The sequence below is a fragment of the Pan paniscus genome, chromosome 6 (assembly GCF_029289425.2).
Source record: "Pan paniscus chromosome 6, NHGRI_mPanPan1-v2.0_pri, whole genome shotgun sequence".
Taxonomy (NCBI): Eukaryota; Metazoa; Chordata; class Mammalia; order Primates; family Hominidae; genus Pan; species Pan paniscus.
In genome coordinates this window covers 59,929,323-59,954,994 of record NC_073255.2, presented here as the reverse complement: position 1 = coordinate 59,954,994, position 25,672 = coordinate 59,929,323, and the positions used below count along the sequence as shown (strand labels likewise).

Below are 25,672 nucleotides of genomic sequence, written 5' to 3'. Positions count from 1 at the left end.
GGAAAATGGGGGATGCTTTGCAGATGGTTCATTACCATGTAAACGTCCTTGTGGTTGTAATACATTGCTTTCTCTACTAACAAGTTAACTTTCAAAAGAAAAAATGGAGTGATTATTTGTCAAACCAAAGTGCTTTCTTCATTATTAATAAAGTTGCTCAACATCCCTTTAGTAAGTGAAGTTATTCACACAGGGTACCAGGAAGTGGAGATAGTCACACATTAGCCCTCTTGGGCCCTCCATGTGTAGGCAGATGAACAGGAACCACGAGGGTGGGTGGCGTCCCCTAACATTGGAGAGCAGGCTGTGTAGAGTGCTCTTGGTCATCCTGTCTGCAGTCCTCCTGCCAGGGAGGGCAGCACCTGATCACAGAGAGACACAGCGATGCAACAGAAACACTGAAAAAGAGTAGCTTGTCCTGGCCCACGTCAGCGGCCTCGGGTCCATCCAGGTTTGCAAAAAAACAGGAAGGTTTTCACTTGTATCTGGCTACCCAGTCAGCATACTGGCCTCAGCACTATTTTTATGTCAGGAACTCATGAGACCAGTACTTCTCAAACTCTCATGGACATAGGAGTTACCCAGGACTTTGCAAAAATGCAGATTCTGAGATTCTGGAGGACCTGGCCAACTGCATCTCTAACACACTCCAGGGATGGTTGTGCCCATGGCCCTGGGGAGGTGAAACAGATTCGGGGCAGTGGTCACCTGCTGCAACAGAATGTGTCCTCCAATAGAAGAGACCTTTCAAGACACTGATAAGGATGGGTCAAGAGGAGAGGAGAACCAGGGCAGGGTGGGGTCACGCAGCCCAGGAAGACAAAAGCATAGAACCGTATTGTCAAATGCAGAGGGGCCAGGCCACGCCAGAGCGAGGGGAATCCCACAGATGTAGCTACAAAGGGATCCTTGGGATACCTTTTTTTGAACATTTCCTAGATCAGTTTCAGTAGAGTGGCTAAACAGAGATATTACATTCTGAACAAATTCAGGCTTTAAACAGGAGAAGATACACAGTGAGACTCTCTTCCCACAGCATTTGCTAGGGTAACACCAACTCCAATTATGCTGAAATTCTAGTTTCCAAATAGTTGATGGTTGTTGGGGATGTACAGCATCGGAGCCAACATTGTCCCCTATATGTTTCTGGAACCACTTGGAAGATTGTGTTGGTTTCAGGCTCTATGTCATGGCTTATTGTCTTAAACCAGGAGAGTCTGACATCCAGTTCCAAGGCTGTAATCTCTCTCTGTTACACCTCATGGGAAAAGGGTTTGTAGGTCATGATAGACACTGTGTATGGAGAAATAGGTACTCAATTCATTAGGAGGGCACTCTCTCAAAAGGCCTGTAGTTATTGATCAAAAATTAATTTTATAGCTTTCACATTCTTCTCAGATCAGACGTATTAGAAAATTAAGGTCTTGGGCCGGGCGCGGTGGCTCACGCCTGTAATCCCAGCACTTTGGGAGGCCGAGGCGGGCGGATCACGAGGTCAGGAGATCGAGACCATCCTGGCTAACACGGTGAAACCCCGTCTCTACTAAAAATACAAAAAATTAGCCGGGCGTGGTAGCGGGCGCCTGTAGTCCCAGCTACTCGGGAGGCTGAGGCAGGAGAATGGCGTGAACCCGGGAGGCGGAGCTTGCAGTGAGCCGAGATCGCACCATTGCACTCCAGCCTGGGCGACAGAGCGAGACTCCGTCTCAAAAAAAAAAAAAAAAAAAAAAAAAGAAAATTAAGGTCTTGATGATGCCTTCCTCTTCTTGCCAGGATAAATTGAATGGCACTTGAACTGTAAAATGAGCAGTGGAAAGAGCAGAGTTTTAGGCTTACTTGGTCCATTGTTCACTTCTATTCTTTTCTCCTTGACTTTGGAGGAAAGGTAGGATTTGTTAATAAAAATGTTTTTAAAATTTATTTTTAAAGTTAAACTAGCTTTCTAGTACGAGTTTTTTAAGTAAAATAATCAATTTTCCCACGAGTTTGCTACTGAGAAAACACTGAATGGGAAGATTTGGGGGAGCATTTCAGGCTGATGGGCTGACTTCTTATGTGTCACTTCACCCCTCCCTGTGCAGCCCTGGGTCCCACCCGCCCTGGGACACTTCTCTGTGGACCTGCGAGATCACAGCTCCTTTGTCGGCCCCTGGAGTTGTCACCCACGGCTCTGAATGACTTAGTGACTTGTCATGTGCCAGTGGACATAACATTTCTGGAGGGCAGAAATGGTGTCTATCCAGCTAGCCACAGCCAGTGCCCTGTGGTGGCCTGACACATAGTGGACAGTTGACACGTGTTTGTTGAATGACTACTCCAAAGGTGGCAACCTTCCACACAGCCGGGGAGTGGGGGGGAAATGTGTTCAGAGGCTGGTCCACCTGCTTCTACCACTCTGGTCTTTGGGATGGTGCCTTCAGGTACCTACTGAGCCTATCTTACTCTAGTAATCTTTTAAAGTATTTGAGATTACCAGTGCTTCTCAAACTCCAATGGACATAGGAATTACCCAGGACTTTGCTAAAATGCAGATTCTGAGATTCTAGGAGGGCCTGACCATCTGCATCTCCAACATGCGTCAGGTGATGGTTGTGCCCGCGGTCCTGGAGAGGTGACACAGATTCGGAGCGGTGGTCACCTATTGCAACAGACTGTGTCCTCCAACAGGAGGTCCTCATTAGTTTCAGAAGCACTGGCAAAATGCTCAAAAGGGTAATCTCCATCTAAGCATTTTATGAATAAAGGATTCATTAATGAAAAATTAACTTGTGCTAGGCACTTTAAAAACCACTAAAATGTCAAAGTGTAATTGTAACGCCATTCTAATTTATAGACACGCCGAGTCTGAGTGGTGTCAGGCCCTACTCTGGTCTGGATTCCCTTCCTTCTCCTTTTCTGGGGGCCCAGTTCTGCACAGGTGCATGTCTCAAACTAACTCCAGTCTTCCCAGCATCAGCACTGAAGTTCTAATTGCAAATTTTCAGTGTTTTGGCCTAGGAAATCTAGCCTTTTCAAACTTCTGAAGCCTCAAATATACACTTTACCAGTGCTTTTCCGCAGCCCTGACTGTGTCATTCACCATGACTGCAGAATCACATACACATATGCAAACCCTCGGGAGACTTGGTCTTCCTTGCTCCTTCGTTGAGGGCACTCTGCACGGGGTCTATGGTGTAGAAGGGAATACCGCCTAGGACTTGATCGCAGCAGTATGCCCTGGTGGCTGCTTTGGGATTATCTTACATAACAGAGATCTATTAAAGGGCCATGTTCCCTGGAGGAGTTCTCCCATCATTCCAGGTGGTTTCCTCCAGGGTTGCCCCGGCTCTGCTAGTATCAAATATCCTCCTAGGGCAGCAACCATGGCCAAGAGCCATTCCTCTTTGACAAGCTGCCTCGTTTTCTGCAGGTTACCTATAACATGCTAATTGAATGTGGGAGTTACAGAGTGTGGGTCCCCCCACCCCGGGAAACGCCCCTCCTTGTAGACTGCTATGTCTTTCATTGGGTACCATTATTTCTCATCTTTTCTTGCCTGCATTCAACAAACTTTTACTGATCTAAAAAGGTGGCAAGACAACTTTTGCCCACATCTCTATTCCACTTTATAAGCTATTTGAATAAAAAGAATAGATATATTTCCCTTCAAATTTGCTGAATAGTTAAGTAATTGATATGGAAGATGTATGTGGCAATCTTTGCGGGTTTACTGTGAGCAATTAGGAAATGTTTTCTACTGCTGGTGGTGTATAATTTGCTATAACTGCGTTGGAAAATGTTTTGGCAATATCTTTCAAAGCTACTAAAGCGACCAGTACCCTCTGACCCAGCAACGCCACTCTGAGGTACCCAACAGAAGTGCATACAAAAGTTCACCAGGGACACGTGGACAATATTCATAAACTTGTAACTGCAAGAAAAGAGAAAGAACCCATATGTCCATTGGCGGTAGAATGGACGAACGCAGTGTGGTATTCTCCTATGATGGAACTGCCCAGCTATGGAATGCAAGAAATACAATTTTGCAGCACAGCATGGAAAAATATCAACACATAATGTTGAGTGAAAGAACCTGACCCAAAGGAGTACCTACTGGAGGATTCTATGCAAGCAAAATTCAATAGCAGGCAAAGCCGGCCCATTGTGCTGGCCTTAGGATGGTGGTAGCCCTGCCCCAGGAGGCAGCACGGGGTGCTTCTAGGGTGCTGGTATGGTCAGCTGTCCTGATCTGGGTGCCACTTACAAAGGGCTAATTGGTTTGTGATATTGGCCAAATTACACACCTTTGACTTGTGTGTGTGTGTGTGTGTGTGTATGTGTTTTTTTTGAATTTAGTTATACTTGAAAGTTTACTTGAAACATTTCTAGAAGGCTGCTCCCTCTGAGCAAAGCTGCCTGGGCAGCATCGAATTCCCAGTCAGGAACTCATGTTTTTAGAAGGGAGTTGTGGTGAGGCTCTTAGGAGTACATAAATGAGAGGTGCAAAAAGTGGGGTGCTTGGTGCAACTGGATTTCCTGTGGACAGTGGCCAGGGGTGGGATGTGCGCATTGCGTGGGCACAGGAATCTCAATAGCTGGCCCCAGAGCAGAAGCAGAGAAGGCGTGAAGGCCCGGACTCTTCTGAGCTTGAGGTCAGGGGATCTACTTGCACATTAGAGTTATTTAAATGAGGAAAATGCATGCCCTTTTTGAATCGATGTTGTCAAGCCTTTCTTTTCCTAGGAGAATCTTTCGATTCCCAGCATGGGGAAAGCATGTTTTCAGGTATTAAAATGAGTAAGGTTGTAACAGTTACCATGAATCCACATGTTGTGCCCCATTCTAAATCAAGTATGATGATAACAAACACTGTAACCCGTGCCTAGGAACACTTGTTTCAAACTTCAGACCCCTCTCCAGTTACATGGGAAGCATGGCTGTGGGCATGCATCTCTCTCCGCATAATCTGCGGTCGCTTAAAACTTAAAGTTATGGCAAACCATGTTGTCCTGATGATTATAAAGTTTCCTGATGTCACTCCCCATTCCAGTTCTGCAATCCCAGGGACATCCAGTCCAACTACCCAGCAAAGACACCTGCCTGCTACTGTATGACGGCATTGGCTGAGTTTGAGGAGGGCACACAGGAAGCTCCAGGTGCTATCTACAGCCTCTGCATAGGTAAGTCACTGGGTCCTGAGAGCAGACCGGGATATTTGCAGGGAGCTCATGGATGGGAATGTGAAGCTGAAGTTTCACTATACCTTCAGGAAGGCTTCCAGGAACCCCTTGAGATTCAGAGAACTGCGAGTTACTCTCCCTTACTGCCATTGATTATAGAATCTATTTTTAAGAGAAGGAATAGCTAAAATCTTAGATGATAATAAATATAACTTCTTAAATCCAGTAGAGGACAATAAATATATGTTAAAACGAACTCATGAAAATAGCAGCCATTGACTGAATATTTAGTTTGTGTAGGCAATGTGCTTGGTGTTTTTACAATAATCCTGGCAGGTAAAATGAAATGTAAATAAACCTTATTCACAGGACTATAGTGAGGTTAAGAGATCATGCCTGTCTCACTTTTGTAAACTATAAACTATGTGAGTGCCTGGCTCACTTTTCTGATACTTTTGTCTGAACAGAGTCTTGGTGATATTTTAACTTATGGTATTTTTTGAAGCCATACTAAATTCTCATGTGAATTTAAAGAATAATACAATGCCTGTAATCCCAGCGCTTTGGGAGGCTGAGGCGGGCAGATCATGAGGTCAGGAGATCGAGACCATGGTGAAACCCCGTCTCTACTAAAAATACAAAAAATTAGCCCGGCGCGGTGGCGGGCACCTGTAGTCCCAGCTACTCAGGAGGCTGAGGCAGGAGAATGGTGTGAACCTGGGAGGCGGAGCTTGCAGTGAGCAGAGATCGCACCACTGCACTCCAGCCTGGGCGACAGGGCGAGACTCCATCTCAAAAAAAAAAAAAAAAAAAAAAAGAATAATACAAATACAAGTTGCAGTGTTTCATTATTTCTACACAATGTCCTTCTCTCAAAAGCTGATATTTATACAGGCGGTAACAATATATTTAGAATTTTTTGTAATGCCAGAAAAATAACAAAACATAAACACATTGATTAATACTTTAAGTCCATTGGACATGGATACTATAGGAGAGAATGGATTCCCCAGTCATCTCAAAGCCAAAGGTTCCTTGTTATAAAAAGTTAGAAATACAGATTTTTAAAAAAATAGTATTTTTAAAAAGGTGCTAAAAGTCCAATATTAAGAAACTTAAAAATTATTGTATACATAGATATAAAATTGAGTCCTCTAATAATTAAACATCATGTATTTTTAAATGTTTTAATTTATTTATTATTTATTTTAGAAACAGGGTCTCACTGTGTCACCTAGGCTGGAGTGCAATGGTGCAATTACAGCTCACTGCAGCCTTGAACTCCTGGGCTCAAGTGATCCTCCAGCCTCAGCTTCCTGAGTAGCTGGGACTACAGGCATGTGCCACTACACCTGGCTAATTTTTAAGCCTCAAGTGATCCTCCTGCCTTGCCCTCTAAAGTGTTGGGATTACAGGTATGAGCTACTGTGGCCAGTGTAAACATCTTTTAAAATATTAAATGGTATAGGAAATATCTCAGGATATACTGTTAATGAGCAAAAACACACACTAATATATTAATAATCATTGTTCCTAAATGACAAAATTCTGTGAGCCTTTTATTTACTATAACATGCTTTTCTATATTTTTGTAATATTCCACAGTGCCCATGTCTTACTTTTTACACTGAGGCTGTGAAATGTGAGAACACAGGGAGGAACCTGGTTTTGGCACCTCTATGGAGCAGTGCTTCCCACCCTGGCCACAAGTTAGAGTCACCTGGCAGCGTCCAAGCCCCTGCCACCATGGCCGTGCCCATCAGAGTGTCGGGTGGGGCCTGGCTTGGCAGCAGCTGCTCAAAGCCCCCAGCAGGCTCCAGGGCTGCTGCAGGAAGGCAGGCACCTACTTTCTAGAGGTCTGTGGGTTTTGGATGGGACTTGAAACCATATCAAAAACTCCCAGAGCCCAAATACAGCCCCGCTTCTTATCAAATCACCTTGGAATCTTTGTCAAAGCTAAACATTCGGGGATGTTTGTATCAGAATTAAAGTTCTGTGCACTCATAGGGCAAGAGTGTTGAACAAAAACTAGAGTTCTAAGCTATGCTTTTGGATGAAATAGTGAATCTAATTGAGATTGTCAATGATTTTTTTCCTTATCGATCCTCTATTGAAGGAGGTACATTGAAAAAACATTGGGAATGTGAAGAGAATGTGGTTTACTTGTCTGTGGGGGGAAAACATCACATTTGTGCACATCAAAGATAGAGGAACCAAAACCACCCTCCTGCAAACACATGGGAGAGGGGAATTGCTGTCAGGTGTTTTCAACTGTATATTTCACCTGGGAAAAAAAAGAAGGAAAGTTCCTGGGTGCCAGGTGATTTGACTAGGACATTTTTGTGGGATTATCGAGGCAATAGCATGTTTACTGAAAGCGTGCTGTGTAGCAGGCACTCACATAGTCTCACGCAGTCAACACGACCATGAGGCAGAGCTGGCAGGCTTGGCAGTGTTGGGTCATTATTAGAATGTTTAGGGAAGGGAATTGTTTTCATTCAAGGAACTTCCTATTTAACAGAAGGTTAAGGAACAAAACCTCTTTCCAAGGTGACTTTTGAAAAACTTTCTACAACATACAGGAATCGCTGCTCCCCTGGCAGACAGCCTGTCGGTGCCTGTCATCCAGCGTCTGGTACAGACATCTCCTCCTTTTCATTCTCAAAAGTGTCCTTGTGTGGAGGGAAAATGATATGGTCACTCTGAGTCTAAGGGGATAATTTAATCTTCCTTGATGACTATCTCTGGATCATCAAGATAAGGTTGATTCCCATTATAAAAGACAAAGGCTGGAACCTGGGAATCACTGGCACTTGACTGTAAGGCTGTATGGGATAAAGAAAGGTGCACAGTCCTGGAAGTTGGGGGTCTGGGATCCCAGTCCCTGCTCTACCAATGGCTACCTGTGTGACCTTGGCCGGTTACAGAGCCCTCCGACAGCAATTCCATAGTCTACAAACGCACTGCCTTGGTATCACAGGGCAGAGGGATTCCCATCCAGCGTTTCCTACTTGTGCATTCCCATACTGATCTCCAGAGGCCGGCAGGAAGACCCTTCCTCGCTTCACAGGAGGCTGCTGAGGCTCGGCCAGCCACTCCACAGGGCCTTCTGAGGGGGCAGCCATGGCCCTCGGGCCACACTTCCCGTCTACTGTGAGATCAGCCCCTGGCCGCACCAGGCCTGATTCTGAGGCCATGTCTAGGCGATGTGAAAACTCTTGATTGAAAGTGACCACCCCAGCTAATCATCTGTTTGTTTTGACTCCAAATTATGGGTTTGAGCAACGTGCCACCCCGGGCAGCTGCCTCAGTCGCCTGGCTGCTGTGTGCTCATGGTTGGCCTGAGATTTTTCACCCACCATGCAGGGCATGAACTTCTGGAATTTGAAATGCTTGGGCAGGGGAATGACCCTGAGCCACAGCACTCATCAAATCATTACTGAACCACCCTTAAATCGTGTGGCTATCAAAGTGAGTCACGATGAGACCCGAAGGGGTGAGACGCCAACTGCAGAACTGCTGTCTAAGCTGGGTATCGGTTTGCAATGGGGACCTCTGTAGGGGGACCTTGCTGCCCTGCTTCCGGTGAGTCCTGTGTGTCACTTAGTGAGGGCATCGTGGGTGAGGCTGGGTAGCCCAGGTGTCTGCCTCAGTCACGCCAGGAGTTCCAGTCCCAGCTCTGGCACCCATCAGCCAGAGACCCCAAGCCCATCACGCAATCCCACCCTGGGACCCCACCCCAAATCAGCCATCCGTCAGGTGGTGACTGCTGGTTAAACGAGATGCTGTAAACAGTGCCCGGCACACAGTGATGTAGAAGCAAAGGAATATGTTTCACCTCCTTCCTGTTTCAAAAAGGTCTCCATTAATTGGCATCATCATAAGCCCTCCTAAATGTGGTATTTACACGTCATTTATCTGCTGGGCTGCTGACATAGAAGGACAGGTCTTTACAGACGAGCTGGCTATCATAACATCCAAACACTCCTCAGGTGGGTGCTCGCCTGTGCGCCATCTCATCTTAGCTCACTTAACTGAGCCCACTCACTCCCGAGCCAATGCCAGCTTGCTACATATCAAGTCCAGGAATTCATTTCTATAGGATTTTATTCAATCTAGAAAGTAACATGATTTTTAGTGTTTTTTAGACAGTATTTTGAGCAATTTAAAACCCCCTAATACAATCACTGCTGCATTTTATTCAGGAAGCCTGGTGGGTTCTGCTTCAAGCCTGTCTAATCAGTGGCACAAACAGGCTCAGGAAACTGGAATCCAAGTCTAATAAATAAAAGGTGTGAGGTTTAGAAAAAAAACAAAACAAAACGTCTAGCAAGCGAGATGAAACCTGCCTCGCTGGGCAGCTGCTCTGAAACCGGTTACTGTGGATTGCAAATCATACCCTGGCTGATTGAGCCCTAAACCACAAAATGTCTAAAGAATGAAGCAAAACACTTTAGTTCTAGTGCACTTTGGTGTAAGAAGGAGTCCATTAGAGTTAGAGGACTCAGCGGGCCAGGCAGAGAGAGCACACACCGCGCGATACCCGAACCCAGCTGGCAGGGTTTCTTGGGAAGAGTGCAGTCAGCTGTCTGCTAGCATTCAGCGATTCCAAATCCAATTTCTATGGTTTCTGAATCAGTTCCTGGGATATAAATGGAAGGGGGGAAAAAGCAACAATGATGCTTCCAAGAATAAAAGCAGTTGCAAGTCTGGAAAACCCCCAAAACTCCATTCGCTGGAAGGAAGCTTTTCTGAAGGCACTTGAATCCCCTTCATTTCTGCATAGTGTCAATGGAAAATGAAATCACTCCCATCTTGGCCCTGAAATGCTTCTCCAGCGACTTCACACCTGGGCCCAAGATCTGCCAGGGGCCAGCTGGTCATTGTGCAGAGGCTGGTGGCTAATGGCCAGCGAATGGCAAGAGAAAGGAGAGCGGGGCTAAAATCGGTCCCAAATAAAGCATGAAAAGCAATATTTGAAATTCTACTTCCGGATCCGAACAGGAAACAGAATGGAAACCCAGTAAATCACAGACTGGAAAGTTGCTTTGCTCCTTAATTCCCAGTCACACAGTCTCCTATGAACTTCCTGGTTTTGGACACATGCTAATTGAGCTATAAATAATTTAATGATCGTAAGACATTTAACATGGGAAACAAAGGCCTATAAATCATCGGGGTCAGTGCCAACGAAAATTGGGGGCTTTGCCCAGCCTCTGTCCGCCTTTCCCAGTGTGTGGGGTGGGAGAGCTGCCCCATGTGTGAGGACGCCCCGCAGACCGGGCAGGCTTGGCTGCAGCAACCCGGATACATGCTTCTGCTTTATTATCTTCTTGGGTTAGCAGTGATCAAGTCACAGAGACATCCATGTCTGCAGAGACCCCTTTTCTCTCTTTTTGGCTACATTCCTACTGGCACAGAATACATAAATAGGAAAAGAAAATAGATATTTATATTTTCCATTATGCTGTTTTAAATCTACTATGTCTAGAATTTTATAGCATGGGATATATTACATATTCTTTTAAAAATAAGGTAAATTTTCTAAATTAAAAAAAAGCTCAAAACTTGTTGTCTCTGGAAATTCTCATAAGATTCCGAGGAATCTCCTCACTTCTTCCCTCCCCAGCAGTATCTCATCATGTGATGCCTCATAACAACATACACTGTGTGTTTATGCTATTATCTCTCACATTTTTCTTTCTGTGCCTCCTCATGTACTTTCTTACTTGGTTATCCGGATAACCTTCTCAGCGCGGAGAGGTCGCCTGCCGGAGGGAACCCACAGCAAATGCACAACCAGCCAGCAGCCCAGAGCTCCCTCTTGTTCTGAAGTCCAGTGGAGAACTGTTTTAGAGCTCATTCAAAAGGAGATGGGCTTTATATTTTTGTTATCATTTGCTGAAACACCAAACAGGCCCTTTTGTCATGGAAATAAATGCAATCCTAGGCCCAAAGGAATGATAGAATTTGTCCTGTGAGTCAAAAGTTTACACCTAACCCAGGAGAGGATATCCCTTTAAGAGCAAATTTGGAATTGAGCCTCTCTGCAAAGGTAATATTCTGACTAGCAATGACTCACATGGGAAAGTGAGGAAGGCTTTGAATTACTGCTTCAGAACCTGTCTTGTCTTGCTTTCTGCTTGGTCCCTGGCAAAGAGGAGCTGCCCTAACCAGTAAGCAGCAAGCATTGCAGTCGGCTTTGTGCTTTGTAGCAGGTCCTTGATTTTTTTTGGAGAGGGCCATGAGGCCACACCTCAAGGGCCAAATCAGCCTGCAGTCATTATTGCCTGGGAACACATCCCAACACCCGATTCTTCCACTGCTGTAGATAGTCCTTAAAATTTTCCAAGAATAAAAGCATCTCAGTTTAACTATAGAAAGACGTGATGCTTGGGAAGAAGATGAGGGTATCCAGACCCCTTTTGTTTAGGTTGCATTAATATGTTTTATGTGGAAATAGATTTTAAATGACTTTGCAGATCACATAATTTAATCATCTCTGCACATTAATCTATTTCTTTTCTGATGTTCAAGGTTTGGGAATTTATTTGCCTAAGGAGGCAATAAATTCTTCCTATGGGACTGTGCTGCTCATTCTGCTAAATGCTGTCCCTCCCACCTTCTCCCTTGCAGCCCCCTCCAGCGTATCACTCTATTGCAGTCTCACTGAGCAACGACCGTCCTCACAATGTATCCTGCTGATTTATATGTTTATATATGCATTTCTCTTTCCCCACTAAGACGTAAGCTCCAAAAGAACAGCAACTTGCCCAGCCTGTGTTGAGGTGCTTAGTTCATGTTGTGGAGTTCAAATCACTCCTTAGGAAGTTGCACATGAAGTCAAACTTTGGCCCTGTTTCACTTCCACCCATCCATTGCCTCTTATTCTTCCACCTGGAGTCCTACAGATTAAATCGAATTTCGGTTTGGAGTGACTGTGCTTTGAGAATGGAGTCCTACAGATTAAATCGAATTTTGGTTTGGAGTGACTATACTTTGAGAATTTGAAGATGGCCTTCCTACCTGCAACTCCCTTCCCCATCTCTCCTGTCATGACTAAATCACGCCAGTTCTTTCAACTAGTGTTCAAGAATTCCAGGCATGGCGACTTGCCTTCAGCCTACTGCTATTTCTCAACTTCTGAAAATGTAGCATGTAAAACTCACAAACCTCTGATCACAGATTTCACTTCCCAAAATTATTCCACAGACACTCACTCAAGTACCTAAAAATGTGTGAACAAGGATGCTCATGGCAGCCATTTATGGAGATAACCCACATATCCGACAACAGAGGAAGAGACAGTCACCCTCGGACTCCTCTGCACACCGGCACCCAGGGCAGTTCTGGCGGAGTGATACGGCCCCTGTGCGTGAACATGGACAGTTCTGAACATGAGTTATAAGTTCTAAGTCATGACTAGAACATAAGCATGATTCTATTTTTGTTGAAAATTCTGTGGGAATGGCCTATGGCCATTTCTTATCACTCAGGGCTTTTCTAGGCTCTTGCATGACAAATAGACTAACTCAGGGTCAGAGATTTCTGCATTTGGAATGAGTCACACCGCAGCTAAAAATCACCTTTCAGAAGTTCTGCCAACTTAAAAAGAATAGAACTTTTGTCTCAACTTCATCTTTCAAACACAATAACTAAAGAGGAAATACAGATTTTTCTAAGGCATCCAATAGGAGCCAGAAAAAAGATGGTTCTTTTATATAGCAGTGGAGGTGTTCATGAGCTGTTCTGTGTTTCTTGACATTTTTATACATAGTATAGTACAATTTACATGAGATTTAAATATTTTCCTTAGCTTGCAAACCATTTATTTTACAAGTAGGCGTGTCTTTTGAATAGCTTGTGCCAGATAACAGGGGAACAGGGGGAAGATAATGCAGAGTGGGCAAACTCTATATAGCATATAGGCACTTGTGCAAAAAATAATCTTCCAATTTCAAATGCAAATATTGTTCTGTCCTCAAATCTGTGGCCTTGAGAATTTGGAAGTCAAATGTGCTCTGAACAACTGGAATTCACTGCCGTGATCTGCAGCATTCTCTGCCTGGCAGGGCAGTGCTTGGGACATGCAAGATGCTGGAAGAGATGAACTCTGTGCAGATGTCTCACGCCCTGCAGCATCCACTCTTCACAAATTTCCTCTATTTGGGGTTATACTGCCAGTATTTCACATGAAATTCATTAGACGTGAACATCTGAAATAATAGATTTTTTATATTACTTAATTCCATAGGTGCCACGGAAAACAAAAAAAGAAAAATGGAAAAACAATAGGTCTCTGTCATCAAATAACATCAAATAACAAAACCCAATGGGCATTTTTCTTGATTGAGGGAACAATATTCTTCAAGTGATCGTTTTGCTTGTCATGTGGCTTGCCAATGGAAATAGGAAAAAAGTATACACCTACTATCAGGAAGAAAAAAATTGGGGAGGGAAAGAAGGCAAGGAACAGGGAAGAAATACATAATTGTTACCACATTAACTAGTCTGTATGCACAATCAGAACGTTTGAGTTCCAACAAACCAGATGCTGCCAAAATACGCTGCTGCTTCTATCTTTTCTGAGTGTGTATGTGTATACACACACATACACACACACATATATTTATTTATGGGCAAAACAGACTGACTTTTCCTGTATTTTAATTTTGCTTGGGAAGGCACAAAGTTGGCAATATATATGTTTCTACTTACATATTTAGGATGTTTATTGTGAAAGCCAATTCAGGAATATTTGAACCGTAAGAGTTGAAGACAATTCCACGGGTAATAAGGTAATGTCTTGACTTGATAGATTTTTACCAGGATCTCTAAATATGATTTTTTAAAACCGACTTTAAAATGTACACTTTACAGTGTAATTTTACAATGCAGCTTTGAGGATAAATGATAAACCACCACATTAAGGATACATGTTGATAATAGGATACATCAGACTTCCAGAGTTTAGGAGACATGTCTTAGAATTAGAGTCAGGACTAGCCTTTTGCATGAAATAATTAATTTGAATAGTTTTACTTTAAGTCTCTACATCAAAGATAACATTTCCTTCAGGCCTGTGGATTGTGGAGTGCACAGGCAGTGCAGGCCTGATTTTTGGAGGGATATGTAAAGGAAACAGAACTGAAGATTGATAAACAACCCCTGGACATATTGGTGCCCAAGGAAAGCAGATCCATTTTGCATTGAATGAGCAGGGCAAAACTGATTAGGAAATGAAGTCATATTGCCACAGAATGAAGGGAAAAGGTGGGCTTGCCCCACTGGAGGGACTTACTAGGGTTCTCAGAAAAGGGAGGATGATGACAATATTGGTGGCTTCTGACCCAGAATGGTTTTGTGAGTTAGGGCGAGGGGCCCTACAGACACCTGGACGCACACTGTTCAACGTACTGCTGGGGGAGCAGTGAGCGTGTGCGTACCTGACACATCCAACTCCACTCCAGGATTTCAGGCAGTGTACTATCAGCACTGCCCTGCACTGAGCTGCTGCTGGGTTTTTGGAATAGCAGTGGCTGTGAGTTTCTGCTGATGTCATCCCACATTCAGCCCTTGCCGCTAGGCTCCCAGACCTGGGTCTCTAGGTCCCCTGGGGACTCTGCACTACCTGATACAACTCCTATACCAAATTCTTAAATTTTGTTGTTTTCAAGTAGAAACCCAGAAATCTATGTGTGTCAGCCCTTCTCATGTTATGCTTAAAATTTTGTCACATTCTCCACATCTGAGTTATCTCACAGGAAAGAATAAAAATAAGTTGTTTCTGAAAGCTTATCAAATAGAACATTTGTCTTAAATTATGTCTTATCTACCAAACAGATGTGTTTTTTTAAACAATCAAAACAACTAAATTAAAATAGTTAATGCATTTGGAACAATGGTTAATATAAATAATCTTTAGGATGAAATCAGAGTTCTTTCACTCTTTCTATATAAGCCCTGATTAGACTGATGTTTTGTGATTCACCCTGGATGTTGTCAAACCCTGTAGAGTCAGATGTGTAGGTGGTCTCAATTTGCACTAAAGCTCCCTAAATGCTTCTCCAGTTGTGCCCATGGCTAGTTCACAAGGCTATCATTTGTGCAGAAGCTGTTTTCATGAAGAAAAGGAGGGAAACAATTAGTGTCCACATTAGGATACTGGAACTACTGGAGCCTGGTTCTCTTTGATCATGAAAGACTCTGTTTTATCAGAAAGTAATAGAGTAATTCCCCCTCTCCCAACAACAGAAAACCATTTTAATATCTTAGCGCTGACTTTGAAAAGCACTTAGAATGAGAATAAAAAGCAACAGCAAATGATCTAGTTTCATCTCAAATACTTGAAGTGATGAAGGCATAATCTTTCTGCAGTTTTCCACTTGTGCATTCCCCACTCTTCTCAGCCACAAACCACACCAAAAGGTATGTGGTATATTTCTGAAGGAGCCACATTATAAATGAATGTATCATTCTTGCCTGAGCATTTGACATCAGGGGAGATGGCTAAAAATAAGCAATAAAGGCAGAGATGTAACAACCGCAAGCTCCTCTAATAATAATTTAGAACATTCATTAGACTTCAAATCCAAAATCAAAAGCAAACATCCATTGTACAATCACTTTATAAAGGGGCACCCCTGCAGCATAAAGTGACTATATCAGGCAAAAAGCTTGCTATTAATATTCCTATCCCTGGAATTCTTACTCATCCAGATTTCCCCCTTCAGTTACTTTTTCTCTTTCACTTGAGTAGTTTTCTGAGTGCAGCTGATCTGCATTGGATCAAATGAAGCCAAAGCACAAGCAATACATGACTATAAATCACTTTTCCTGACAGTCTGCCCACTTCCTACTGTGTTGTAAAACAACAGAAAAAATGTGGGGCAGTAACATGAATTTTTGGATGAAAAGAGTCAATGCCCCTCAGAGTTACTGAGGCAGCCTAGCCTCTTACAGTGGGTTGGGAGAGAGGGGAAGAGGGGCAGTGCCTAGGCACTGGATCAAGCCAGGCAGGGCAGAGCTTTGGGACTTCACACGCCGACATATTTCCATTAAGAACATAAATCGTTCCTCATGATTTGTGAAACAGTTACTGCATGCGGTAGACAGTGCCATATGCATCCCTGGAATCCTTCAGATAACCCCCACAGATAGGCTCTAGGTTTTCTTAATTGAGAGATGAGACAAATGAGGCTCAAGAAAGTCAACTTGCCAAGGTCATCCAGCCAATAGGCAGCTGGGGCAGGACTGAAACCCGGCCTGTCTCAGAATCCATGGGGCTCCACATCTGCATCTACCAGGCATCATCCAGCACAGTAGCAGCAACGGTGGAGTTGGGAGCCTACGGAGAACGGTTTCAACCCAGCTTGGCAACCTGCTCGCTGCACGGCCTTAGGGAATTCCATGGCACTTGCTCTCCATGCCTCGGTCTCCTCACTGAATTGCCTGCAATGCCTTTTGCCACACAGATTGTGGATGAGGGGCCAAAGCACTCGGGATAGTGCCTACCAGACAGGAGCATTCGAGAAGCTGCTCCTTTATCGGTAGCAACAGGTGGTCTATCCTACTCAGTGCTGCCCAACGCTGCTTCTAGACAAAACAGGCACACGCCCTTTATAACTCCTATAAATTGGATTTGAGTTGGGCCTTGATTGACATTGCTGTTTCTTAATATGAGCACAGGAACTTCTATCCTTCTGGCATGGAAAAATAAAAATGAATATAATGCAAGTAGTGAATTTTTAGAAACAATGTCATTTCAGAACAGTTTCAGTCTTGTGAATTAAAAGATGTGAGCCTTCTATGCAGCATCCTTTATTCTTAAACCAGAGATGATGAAATCTGTATGAATAGTCACATGTCATGTCTGGTAGGCATAGGTTCAAGTATATATAAGGATGTGACAAGGAAGAAACAGTTTCCAGAATATTTAAGAGTCTTTTACAGGTCATATTTCTACAGACTCTTGTGTTTGAAAGAATGTGGCCCAATGTGGACCATCCAATATCCAAACACCCACGACATCATTCTTTGGTCAGATTTAACTACCACCACCCCCAGGCACATCATTCCCTCCCTAAGCATTACCCTTCTGTAGCTCCTTCTAGACCAGCTTTCTTCCTTAGCTTGTGCTTTAAATGAAAATCTGCCAGCTTTTCACTTAGTCTCTGAATGCAATGCTGCAGGTTCATAAATGGTGGATCACATTCTGTAAGGGTATCTTTACAAAAGTATATTACAGGGTGTTAGGAAGGGAGATATATTTGAAGACATATTATGGTTATGCACTTCTGCAATGAGACTGTCTAGTTAACTAAACCATAATATTAATTAAGAAATCAGTTTAAAAAGCAACGCTCCCAAATCCCTTTCCATGTATTAAGCACACAATTCAGATTTGCTCAGAGAGGACACACACTGAAGGGCTTGCAGAGACTGGGAAAGGTCATCAACTTCATAAATGGATGCTCTCAAAGTTCACCAACAGAGGATGCCTCAAAGAAGGGGAGGACATTCGGAAGCAGCTCACCCTCCTGAGGAAGAAAACACTGAAACTGCACTAAGAGTTCTGATGCAAAAAGATACTTCATGACCCATATGGGGAGTCTATTCTTATATCTTTCTCCATCTTCCCAAACTCCCCAAACTTCTTCAAAGGAAGAAGAAACTATACAGAAGTATTTTTAAAATCTACAGAAGTCAAAGCACGTGGCCTTCTTATTACATTGTCTGAAATGTTCCTCTTTCAAAGATGTTAAGGACTGCAGAATCTGCAAGATTTAATTTTTCCCTCTCCTCCATGCTTTAAACAAAATCTGATTTTACCATCTAGCTAGGTATATCAACCAACAGTTACATGGTGTGCCTCCTGAGAATGTTTATCAGGAGTTTTAAAAAAATTTTTAAAATTTCTATTTAAGATATATAAATGAACAGATACTTAGATAAACATATACATTATACATGTGGTATATAAATTTCATTGCTTAATTCTGACCCTAAAGAGTTGAAAAATGTTTTTTCCAAAAAGCATTTTAACACAAACATCAGGGGAAAACCATATATTGTTAACATTACTTTTGCTAAAAAAAATTGTTACATTGTTTTGCTGAAATCTTATTCTTTTGACGAGCTGGGCCACCAAGAAGCAGCAGACGCTGCAGTTCAGTGTGCATGTCCAAGTCCACTTCAACTTAGTGAGTGAACAATATGCAAAGAGCAATGTGTTAGCTGCTTTTAAAGCAGAGTTGAGTTAGACATAGTCCTTCACCTGGAGAGCATGGCTCAGGTAAGATGAGCCAGACAGACCAGGAGAATGTGGAGTAGAGTGCCCTGCTGGAGGTCGAAGGTGGCTGGGGTTCCTGGAGGGAGCAAAGCCATCTGGCTGAGAGATGGGGAGAGGCATTTGGAAATGTCCTTGGAGATTAATCTTGAGGGGCAGGTGGGAATCTTTCCAGTAGGGGTCTTACAGGTGGGAGTGGGGAGCTGAGGCTCTGGGTGAGGGAAGGTGGTGATGAGTGGGGGTGGGTCACAGAAGTGGGCTTCTGTGGAGCACAGGGACCTGCAGGGCAGAGGCAGGGAACACATTCAGAGAGGTTTTCAGAGCCACACAGTGACAGGCTTTAATGCCAGAGTGACGAGTTTGATGGAAACTGAGGGTTTTAGTCAAGAGAATGTCATGATCTGAGCCGAGCTTCGATACAGAGTTTCCCGACATAGCACAACCTCTTCCCCTCACCACGTCATCCAAGGCTTCTGGGCTGCGTGGAAAAGGGATGGGAAGAAATTAAGTCAAAATTGCTGAACCTCCGTTGCTCAACCTTAGAAAATCCTAGAAAACACAGTATGCTGTGGAGAACTGTTGACAGGCAAACTTGTTCTAAGTTTCAAAATGGGAAAGAAGATGGAGATATTATAAATACCTATCTCAGGAAAAAATATAGACAGTTTAAAAAAGTTGCTGTATGTGCATGTGCAGACAGACTTGTTACTCCTAAATGCAGGTCATGTGTGGCTAACCTGTTTCATAGCTGGGCAGTACTACAAAGCGGACAGGTCAGGGCAGCAGCCTCAGCCAATGCTGTGCCCGGACGCAGCATGTGCGGCAAGTTTCTCCTGATTCAACTGGACCTTAAAAGGAAGTATGCAGGCTGGCTGATAGGATTTCATGGATTCGTGACAGGTTAAAAAAAGCACAGTGATAAGAGGATGGATTTCTCAGTAGGTGAGAATTAAAATGGTGTTAAAATACAGAACTCAGCCTCGCTCCACATCCTCACGGTAATTCAGTAAATAGAGCGACAGAAAGAACACGGGGAAATGCTGGAGCAGAACTGTGTCTGTACGGATGGCATATCACATCTGAGTGTACCTCAGTAAGCTGGAAGGAAGTGCTGAGAACAGTAGGAACTGCAAAAGGAACAAATGACGAGGACTTAGGTCCCAAAGCCCAGTGACGCAAGCGTAAAGTCTGGTGGACAGGACAGGGCAGGCTTCCTCGAGTTTCCAGTCTTCCTGGATACCTTCTGCCCGGGCCCCTTGTTCACATCTGGCAGCCCTTGCAGAGGTTGTCAGAAGGAGCAGAGTTGTCAGAGGGTTGCTCGGAGGAGGCTGCTCAGCCGCGGGAGGAGAAGAATCAGCTGTCTGCAAGCCCAAGGCCAGCACGAGGAGAAACAGTCTTGTGTGGTGGAAAAGCACCAGGTAAAGGTGAGGCAGGGACGCCGACACCGGCATTCACAGCAGCAATTTTTTATGACAGTTTAAAGAAAAATTGTTGGAACTGTCAAAAAAAATGGAGCATATTGCCTCTGGCAGTGGCAAGTTCCCTGTCATCCAAGTGTTCAATTGACTTCAGGGCCCCGCCAGCCCTCCAAGACTAACAGTGATGTGTGACGTGAGGCTTGGCAGCTGACTCTGGATAGAGCCTCTGAGTGGCTCAGGTGGCCGGCTTCCTGTCTGCGTGTCCCAGGAGTGGCCCACCCCAAGGACGGCGTGTGGAGATGACAATGAGGCCTTGGCAGGCGTGGGTCTCCAGCACGGTGCTCCACCCAGGGCGGAAGCGGAGGTCCCCTTTCAAAGCCTTGGGTGACCACAGCTCTGAGCAGGGTCACTCTGCAGTAAACAGCTGCAGTAGCTCTTAGATAACTTAGAAAACAGACCTCTCGTAGGGGAAGAATTTCCTGCAGACATTTCTCCCTTGAGGGCCTCCCACCCACCTCAGAGGCTGCACCCAAATCCTGAGGATCTGGCAAGAACCATGTTTTTGAGATGTAATTAATACAACTGTTTACACACAGCATCTGCTGGGGCAGAGATGGCGGTTGTGTGCAAGCCACAGCTGTGATTGGAGCGATCTGATGACAGTGAGCTCATGGTGTCCCCAAGGAGGCCTTTGTGAAGTGCCTGACATAATTAAAATTGGGAGGAAAACTAGGTCAGGTGACCCGGGGTGGTTTAGGTGAAAGGGCTTCAGAGCTCCCAGCTCTGCCCATTCCCTGGGCACTGTCAGGCATCGTAGGAAGGATGCGTGCTGAAACGCAAAGCCACCACGGTCTCCGCTGAGGAGCAGTGCCTCAGAGATGCTGAGAGATGCTGCTTTCCATTCAGAGTGGCCACCACTGACATCTCTGAAAAGACTGGCAGTCTGCTGGCTGGGTCTCTCAGAACAAAAATTTAAAAAAGGATTGAAACCATAAGATGCAGCCCCCCTTGTATTACCTGTAAACACCAGCACATTTGATGCATCGGTTCTGTCTCAGATTTCAAACTCAATTCATTAGCCTATCCTTTTCCATTAAAAAGTTTCCACTTATAGTGTTGAGAATTGGACTCCTTTCTTTTTTTTTTTTTTTAATTGCACATCTGTTCACAGAGGTTGGCAAAAGACACTGGAAGTGATTGTGAAATCCACATTGTGATTCCTCAGGAATCAGATCCTGGAAGGGGGTGCCCAGAGCTGTCGGCACACCGTCCCAGGAGTCTGCCTGTGCAGCTCCCAGCCAGGCAAGAAGCCCTGAAGGCAGAGTCCCAGGTGGACACAGCTGGACGCCTCTCTGACAATGGTGGCTCTGGTGGTGAACCCCTCGGTGTCTCTTCTGCACCTCTCAAGGCTGCAAAGTGCCAAATACTCTTTTCCAACCAGCTCCCGAATTCCCCCCTCCATCTGGCACTGCATGTCCTGCTTAGCGATTTCAAGCAATGATTTCACCTTTTCATAGACAAGGACATTGTCCTCATCAGGGCTTGCACCATCACTCTGATTTCCAACGCTGACAGCCAAGTGGAGGTTTTTAATTCTTAAAAGAATGTGGCATTAAAAAGAAAAACTCACCCATCTCATGGTCTAAAATAAAGCAAAACAAGTCAGATGGCTCTGCCTAACCCAGCACAGCATCTGTTACATAATCTGAAACTTCTGTGTAATTGAGTGAGATGTGGGAGAACTCAAGCACAGTCTTTGTAGCATTCTGGGCATGGAATCCTGATCCGTTAATTCCAGAGACTGAATCAACAGAGGAACACAGAGAAAGCCACCACGATGTGTGAAAAGGAGAGATACGAGAGAGCACACAGAGGGCTGTTTTAGAAATTGATTTTCATCTTCTGTTTGAGGCCCTGGGAAAAGAGTGAGAGAGTAGAGGGAAAACATGGACGTTTATGAAGAGCTGCCAGAGGCCAGGTTCTCATCACTTTCTAGGGCCTCTCGGGAGAGGCCACCTGAGGCTCCTGTCTGACTCCCCACTGCTTCGAAACCAGAAGACTCGGGGAGTCAGAATCAAATCACTTAATTAGCTCACAGACAACACTGGACACCTTTTAGGGTTTACTGGTTCACATACTATTTCAACTACTTTGTTGAATCTTTTTAACAAGTGGAGGAAACTGAAGGCTTGAATCACAAAAGGCTGGCAGTGTGGAGGGCCAGGTTTGCCTGTTCTTACTATCTGTTTGATGACAAGACAAATTAGTTATTTTATTTTTATATTGCCGGAGTAACTTGTTCTTTGAAGCAAAATTAGAATTATAGATAAGCAAACAGAAAAAATACTTAACAACAATATGCATACAGTACTTATATTTTTCAGGATTCTTTTTATGCATACGTAGTAAACAGGTATATTTATTTACAAAAGTGAGATTTTACTGCACATAATTTCTGATGCCTTAAGGTTTTTTTTTTCATTTAACAACATAGAGTAAAGTTTTTTTAAAGCAAATATTTATCCAAAAATACGTTTTACTGGCTGAAGAGTATTTCATTCTATGGAGTTGCCATCACGTCTCTGAGCAGTTCCTGACTGTGGGAAGGTCATGAGTGCTGTCGGGTCAGACCACCCTCAGGAGAGAGCAGTTCTCCTCAGTCCCCCTAGTCCCATCCCTGCCAGTCCTGGCTGCCGAAGGCTGCAAATTAGTTATTTGGAGAAACACAGGCTATTTAGGTTTTGAAAAAATCAGTGAGCTTTCAGTTTCTAACGAAGCTACCAACACCCTCATTTTTTCCCTGTCTTTATGGTCTGCAACCAGATGGAGGCTAAGGATAAAGATTATTTTCTCCATCAACTACACTGTCAGGCAAAGCAACTCTGGGGTCTGTATGAGAGGAAATATGGATTTTATTTATGTTAGCAGTAGTTACTGTTGTGAGGCACTATTTGAGTATTTTTCATTATATTTTAATTTTTTTGAACTTCCTATGATAAAACCATCTACACTTTTCTAAGTAGGAAAAATAAGGGAATGAGGGTCATGTTTTTAAAAATTTGGGGAAAGATCAAGAGTACAGAAGAGCATGGGGCAAAAAAGAAGTTTAGGTGCATTTAGGTGACATCAATAAAGCCCAGTTCTTTTTTTTTTTTGACAAATGGGATCATCCTATAGACATTGTTAGGCAAATTACAGAATCTATCTGTGCTGTCCCTAGTTGGGCACAACATGCTCCATGGCAATCTGTCTTGCTGCTGTGCAGTCCTTCCCTGGGTGGCTGCAGGGGCAGACACAGGGTTTGTAGGTCCTGGGTCTTATAGAAATCAGGTACAAAGTGACACGTATATTTAGAAGGAGAAATTGCACAAATGAGACAAAATGTTTTCCTTATGCAAATTTCATCATATAAATTATGGACACCGCCAGTGCACTGTTAGGACTCCCAGGGCCTTGGAAGGGGCTTCAGTATTATTGGCTTTGCAATAGATCTGGTCCAGGTGAATGTGCGATGATTTACTTCTCCATTTTCTCTTTGATGGATATTTGGGCTGGTTACAGTTTTATTGTTTCCTATTAAAAAACACTGGGGAATAAGTTTTATGGGGGAGGCTTTGTCAGCTGAGGTTACTATTGCGATGACTGTGTGACCTTCCCTTCCCCTGTAGATCTGAGAGCATCCAGGCCATTAGGCAAGGAGGATGGAGGAGGCTGGGATTCTGCGTTCCAGGCAGTACTGCCTTGAAGAAGTGGTTATCAAAGACACCACCAGAATCACCTGGGGGTGCTTGTGAAAACTGCAGATTCCTGGGCCGTGGAACTGGGGCAAGGCACAGAAATATGTATTTTGACAAACATCCTCAGTGGCTTCCTCACAGGTTAGAATTCTAGAGCCAGTGACTTGGGCTTCAGAAAGAGCACAGGTATGCAGCCTCCGGCAAGCCACAATTTCAATTCAGTCTCCTTACTAAGGAAAGGGAGCCAGGGATATGCGTGTGGAGGATGGGTGAGGAGCTGGGGGTGGGGGGTAAGGAACGGACAGCACGTTCATTCCACTACTGTAGCTGCATTCCCCAAGCACATGTGGTAGCCTCTGTATTTTAATATAGAACCTCGGCTGCACCTCCCATGACTCCAGGAGGGACCCTGTGCCCTTCCCTGGCTCCAGCAAGGGCACGAACCGCTCTGCGCCTGCGCCCCTGCAAGCCGGCAGGGGCTGACAGGTGCCGTGGCAGGGCCTCTGCTGCAGTGTGAGGGAGCCATGGGTGGGGAGTTTCTTTTCAGTGGGACCAACACGTGTCCACTTCACAAAAGTGGCCGTGCGGCGGTTCCCACAGGGCTGCGTGGCCGGGAACTCCTGGTCAGTCACTTTATTTCAGAGTGGAAAAACATTTTGGCTTCCTAGATCCCTGAGATCCTGACTCTTCCTGTCTTCCTAGAAGTAAAATGGCCATAAACAGAACTTATCACAGGTGACCTCTGGCATCGTATCCCCATCGCCTGATGTTATTTTTACAAGGCAGCCGAAAAGATAGCAGGATTTCAAATCTGGCCCTGCCGTTCTGCATTGCATGTGCAGAGGTCTAGTCCATAGGCCGCCACAAAGTTAACTCAGCAGCAAATTTAAACACATGGGGTACACGTCACGGAATTCTTAATCATGACCAAGCACCTGGTGAACACAACCGGAGAATTAAAAATCTGAGGTATGTGTATCAGTGTGCCTGAGAAGATTTTGAAGAGAAAAGGCTTAGGTGGGGTCTGGGAATGAGGTAGAAAGGGCTGCAGTTGGAGCCAGAGGGCCTGGGATACGCTTTTGTGCTGAACTCACCTCGAATCGAATCTTCACTTTCTCTTCTATAAAAAGTGGAGAAAAACAAGGCTTCTTTCACTCCTCCTGAACTAGCTAATATTACTTTATCTTTATCTCTTTCTCCTCCTGAACTAGCTAATATTACCTTATCTGCACGTGTGTGCCTGTGTGTGTCTGTGTGTCTCTGTGTGTGCCCGTGTCTGTGTGTATGTCTGTCTGTGTCTGTGAGTATCTCTGTGTCTCTGTGTGTATCTCTGTGTATTGTATGTATGTCTCTCTGTGTGTGACTGTGTGTATCTCTGTGTGTTGTAGGTATGTCTCTGTGTGTCTGTGTGTATCCCTGTGGGCTGTGTGTATGTCTCTCTGTGTGTGTGCCTGTGTGTGTCTGTGTGTCTCTGTGAGTGTGTCTCTGTGTGTGCCCATCTGTGCGTATGTCTGTCTGTGTGTGTGTCTGTGTGTATCTCTGTGTGCTGTGTGCGTGTGTCTGTGTGTATTTCTGTGTGTTGTGAGCATGTCTGTGTGTAACTCTGTGTGTTTTGTGTATGTGTTTGTATCTATGTGTGTCTGCATGCAATCCCTTGAGTCTATAATTCTCTCATTGCACATATCAGAGAATTGTGGTTCTAGAGGCGAAACTGGCCCACACTCCCAAGCTGCCCTGGGCAGGGAGCTGTGTGTTGAACCAGGACTGTCTCTCCCAAAGGACAGGGCCTAATTCAGGACCCACTGAAGCAGCTTCAGTAAAATGACTGTGGCACGCCTGCCTGTGAGAGGGCGAATAATGACAATGACAGTAATAACTGTCAACCTCATTGGGCCAGTCTCCTCACTTAATCCTCACAACAGTCCAGTATCTTCCCCACTGTACAGAAAAGGACGCTGAGTTTTGAGAGGTTAAGTAACTTGAGCTTTTGAATGTCACATGGTGGAGGGCCAGTCGGACAGCAGAGAAGAGGGAAGGTGACCGGGCTTGCAGGGTTGCTCTGTGTCTTGC

General features: G+C 44.5%; 1 protein-coding gene across 2 annotated transcripts in view; it reads right to left on the bottom strand.

Moving 5' to 3' along the window:
- The window catches only part of EGFR (epidermal growth factor receptor), a 193,522-nt gene that overhangs the window by 91,425 nt on the left and 76,425 nt on the right, over positions 1 to 25,672 (bottom strand). The gene's annotated exons all lie outside the window — the stretch shown is intronic.